This window comes from Corylus avellana, chromosome ca1 (genome assembly GCF_901000735.1).
Source record: "Corylus avellana chromosome ca1, CavTom2PMs-1.0".
Lineage (NCBI taxonomy): Eukaryota > Viridiplantae > Streptophyta > Magnoliopsida > Fagales > Betulaceae > Corylus > Corylus avellana.
In genome coordinates this window covers 2063630-2069061 of record NC_081541.1, presented here as the reverse complement: position 1 = coordinate 2069061, position 5432 = coordinate 2063630, and the positions used below count along the sequence as shown (strand labels likewise).

At 34.3% G+C, this 5432-nt stretch overlaps 1 pseudogene; it reads left to right on the top strand.

Annotated features, from left to right (window-relative positions):
- Positions 1 to 2595: 2595 nt before the first annotated feature.
- LOC132168084 (rust resistance kinase Lr10-like) lies at positions 2596 to 3934 on the top strand (annotated as a pseudogene).
- Positions 3935 to 5432: the final 1498 nt, after the last annotated feature.

Here is a 5432-nt window from a genome sequence, read left to right as displayed (position 1 = left end):
CAGGACAGGCTTCTCACTGGGGATCGGTTGATGAAATGGGGATATAAAGGTGAGGTTAAGTGTTTATTCTGTCATAATCAAATTGAAAGCAGGGATCATTTGTTTTTTGAGCTTCAGTTACAGAATATGGAAGTTCTGTATGCATTGTTGCCATGAAAACAATTCTCCTATTATCTGGGATGAGGTTCTGAAGTTAGGAATCAGCAAATGGGGAACTAAAACTCTTAAAGGTCTCCTCTGCCGCCTTGTGCTAGGATCTGTTATTTACAATTTGTGGTGCACTAGAAATGAATTAAAACACTCTGGTCATCCTATTTCTGAGGAACAGATTTTGAGGAAAGTTCTTTGGGAAGTGAGAACAAGAATTGCAGGGAAGGGCAAGTTTTCTAAAAACAAAGAGAATTTGGGTTTAGCTGCTCAGTGGAATTTACCTGCAGATTTATTCTTGTAATAGTTGTAATAATGGTGTGGTTTGTAATTAGGCCCTTGGGAGGGCGTCTCTGTTGGTGAGGCTTGGTGGTTTTTTTTGTGGTTTGGTTTTGTTTGCTGTCTGTATTCTCAGCTGCAGATTGGATTCTGGTTTTTTTTTGTTGGTTGGGGTAGGCCTCTGTGAGGTCGAGTTTTTCAGCCTTTTGGAAAAGGCTTGTATTTGGTGTTACTATTGTTGATTGGTTTGTTTGCTAATAAAGTCTCTTATTCATCAAAAAAAAAAAAAACCATGTTAGCTGCCATCGAAATGGTGCGTGAAAGAATGCGTGCGAGAAAAATTACACATCACTTGCAATTTCGAATGAAATATCTGACATGTTGACCATTATTTTGCTTTTGCCAGTTTTTTTCTTTTATTAATTCTTGGATTTCTCACTCTGATAATAAGATATTCATTGTGGTTTAACGTTGTGATTAATGACTTGATTTTTAATTCTAAGTTTCCAACTCTGATGTTATTCCTTTCTTTGTCAAAGCAGGAATCCGTGACATACTACGAAGGATATACATTGGTAAGGTTTCTATATATCTCAAAAAGTTGTTTGAAGGACATATGATAGAATAACACAATGGAATAGATTTGGACGAGTTTTGTCTGATCGATGACACAAATAGAGAAATAACGGTGTGCTTGGGCATTGGTTCATCTCAAACTTCTACGGCTTTGTTTGGATCTCATAAACAATGAGGAAAATGCATGAAGGCAACAATTTTCCTGTCCGTAATTCCGTGCCGCCAATATTGCGTTCCTGATGACAAAGGCCAATATTGCGTTCCTGATGACAAAGGCAACAAGCATGGCCGAAGCCGAAAGTTGTTTCTGCAATTTTTTTAGGTTATAAACTTTTAAAATGATTCAAGTCACCTTAGCGATTAATTACTGAATTTATTTTTTTATTTTATTTTTTCATGTTGTAGATATCATGATTGTACTATTACAACTACCAGTGGCAATATGTAAGAACCTATATCTCTCTTTTGATTTTGATTTTTGATTTTATTTTTTATATAAACAGACAATTCCTTGCCATGTGAAGCTATTATTAATGTTTACATAAAAAAGTAGGGGACGACAAATACTATATTTGCAACTTTAAAAAAATATGTTGATCGAGTTTTAATTCTATGTTTCCAAACACTAATGTTATTCTTTTATTTGTCAAAACAGTATCAGACCAACAACAAAGTGTGTGCTAATTGACAAAGGTGATGTTTCAATCTCAAAAAGTTATTTGCAGGATAGTATAGAATGACACAATTACATTGAAATGGATTGATTGTCCTTGATGATGAAGCAAGTAGAGGATAACCATGTGCTCGGGAAATGGGTTTTTTTTTTTTTTTTTTGGGTAAGTGCTTGGGAAATGGTTGATCACAAACTTGTAGGTTTTGTTTAGATTTCTGAAACAATGAGGAAAATGAAAAATAGCTTAAATTTCTTAAGAAATTAGCTTCTTATCTTGAATTAAAAATTTTCTTTTGCCTGCTTCCCCATTGTTTCCTTGATAAGATAGCTACAAAGGGTTAGTATTGAAACCTTGTTTACAAGCCTAAGTAAGTAAATAACTTATCCACTGCTACAACTTCAGGTCAAGGTCGTTGTGAAGGTATATAATCGAGATCAACCTAATTGAAAGCCCACACCTATAAAGCTAAGAGGTTAATAGTAGCTAGCTTAATAGTGTTGCTTTTATTTCTTTTCAAGGATGGCCCTAGGTGAGATTTGTTTATGCAATTTTATTAATGATTTATTTATTTATTTATTTTTTTCTTATTGCTTTCAGGTCCTGCAGTCTTATCATTGATAATCACGACCATGGACTACGGTTAGAACCTTCTCTCCTTCGATCTTCTTAAATTTTGTTTTTCCTTTTTAGCAGATCATTCTTTACATTGCAAAACACAAATTAAACATGCAGTCAGAATGAAAATATTAATTATTATCCAAAAAATATAACAAGTATAGTACTTAATTACTAGGATCAAGTAGGCAATTAATTGAGCTATAAATATGCCCAAAAAAAGATTTTACAGCAATGCATCATGCATGCAACATGTGTTCGCTTATAATTTATTTTTTGTGATGGATGTTCTTCCATAGGACAATGCCTTGCAGCCAAAGTTGCATTAGGGACTCCATGTGTGATTGTGGTTTTGGTATATAAATGGCGTAGAAGACATTTATCGATGTATGACGTGGTTGAAGAATTTTTGCAAAGCCACAATAACCTCATGGCAATAAGGTATTCTTACACCGAAATTAGGAAGATGACAAAAAATTTCAATGACAAATTGGGTGAAGGAGGCTATGGCACCGTATTTAAAGGAACACTTCGAAGTGGCCGAATTGTAGCTATAAAGATGTTGGGCAAGTCCAAAGCTAATGGGCAAGACTTTATAAATGAAGTTGCGACCATTGGAAGGATTTACCATGTTAATGTAGTACAACTCATTGGTTTCTATGCTGAAAGATCAAAACAAGTTATTGTATATGAGTTCATGCCTAATGGCTCACTAAATAAATACATATTTTCGTCAGAAGTAAGCATCCTCCTAAGCTATGAGAAAATGTATGAAATAGCTCTAGGAGTTGCTCGAGGAATTGAATATCTACATCAAGGATGTGACATGCAGATTTTGCATTTTGATATCAAGCCTCACAACATTATTCTTGATGAGAATTTTACTCCCAAGGTTTCTGACTTTGGCTTGGCAAATTTATATCCAGTAGATAACAACATTGTTTCTTTAACTACTGCAAGAGGGACATTAGGATACATGGCTCCTGAGTTGTTTTACAAAAATATTGGAGGTGTCTCATACAAAGCTGATATTTATAGTATTGGAATGTTATTGATGGAAATGACGGGTAGAAGAAAGAACTTGAATGCATTTGTAGAACATTCAAGCCAAATATACTTCCCTACTTGGGTCTATGACCAATTCCATGACGGAAATGACATATAAATGGATAGTGTCACAGAGGAGGAAAAAAAACCAGTTACAAAGATGATCCTTGTTGCACTATGGTGTATACAAATGAAGCCAAGTGATCATCCTTCAATGAACAAAGTCGTAGAAATGCTTGAAGGAGAAGTTGAATGCTTAAAAATGCCTTCCAAGCCTTTCTTATCATCACAAGAGGAACACATATTTGAAGCCGAAGGGACTTCAAGTCAAACATTTTCATCAATTCAATCAAATGAATCAAGTCAATCATCTTTATTTCAATTGCAAATTAATTAATATGAAGATATTGATTTAATCCCCATTGAAGGGGGTAATTAGTTTTCTCATCTATACTAGATAGCACAAAAATGCTTGATATTTATGTGCGGTAAATAAGATTTCCTTCGATTTCAAGGTTATTCTGCTCGAGAGGAATTGTATTTCTTATGACACAATTTTTCATGGTCATGCTAAAAGTTTGAATTTTGAAAAAGCCTTTGACCTTCTTCATGAAACCAGAGGATACACGAATTGAGGCAAACAAATACATGGCAGTGTACTAAAAACAAGGTATGTGTAAAACAAATGCATTTTTGGTCTCCATATGTTGTAGGTGTGGAAACGTAGAATCTGCTGTCCATGTTTTGAAATCCACTTATAATTGGATTATGAAGAATTTATGTTTTTGAACAGTATATAATTCTTCCAACATGATTTATAGTTGTGTCATAGAGATTACTATTAGATTCAAAAAAGCCATTGACAATCAGACTTGAACTTCAATAGCAATACATTGTGTAGAAGATTAAACTCCTAAACCAAGTCCCTCATTACTGCAAGTACCAAGTACAAAATCCAAAGGTACACAACAGAAAGATTGAGTGCACTTGCGTGCAAAAAGGATGATTTGGTTAACTAGACGATTGTCTGACGAGAGGGATGGGCTTGAAGACAACCTAAAAGCCCAATTTCTTTTGTAAGAGCCTTGTCTAGGTCTTATGAAGAAATGGTTATTAATCACGGGTGGAAGATACGAACATCTCTAGTGAATCATTTTATAACAAGTTTATATGCTAGAGTTCGTCTAAATCTTTTAGAGCAGAAGTCAACTAGAAAAAACACAATTATATGGTAGATTCTACTCATTGTTCCAAATTTATTTATGAATTCTTCCTTGTTTCCTTCGTAGTGTGCAATATGAATTTCATTAAAAAAAAATCCTTTAAATAGTGTTCCATAACCTCTTCGGCCTAACTTCTCAATAAATTAATTCGCAATCCTTTTTTATGCTACTTTACCCCATAAAAATTACACTTGTGACGCATTTGACAGCTTCATATCTAATGGATCAAGCACCAAGCCCACCCAAACATGATTAAAATGCGGTGGATGGATGATCGTAAATAGAATGTTTTGGTGGGCTTGGCATTTACAGATCTAGTTACACCTGGGCTTTAAAACTTAATATGGGTATTTGACAGCTTGAGGTTGGGTGGATTCATTTTCTTGGCCCAGGCCCATTCACATATTTTTGACATTTATCAGCTTCAGTGCATGTATTTGGCCTGTTGGAAGCACGAATTTTGCCATTCATCGTCACCATCGTTTACAACAATTCAGAAACTTACATTGAGATTTCAAGTAGATATATGGGTAGAAAAAATGGGAAAGAATACTCGGACAGGGTGAGTTTACTGTTTTTTTGAAGAAAAACAGTAATGACCATTGAAAGAATATCCCACTTACTAGTTGATTGAAGAAAAAAAGTTTCCAAGAACTGGCATCGACAATTAATGACCATTGAATTTGAGGTAATGTAACGCAAAAATGATAAATCCTACCCTTATCATGAAATGCACACACGGTGATTTAAATGTAGATCCATTTAAAACAAACACACCACTTATGAGTGAATTTTATAATATAAATTTTTGTGAGTATATAATTTTACCGTCATTTTATTATTATGTCAAAGAGGACCCATGATACATATA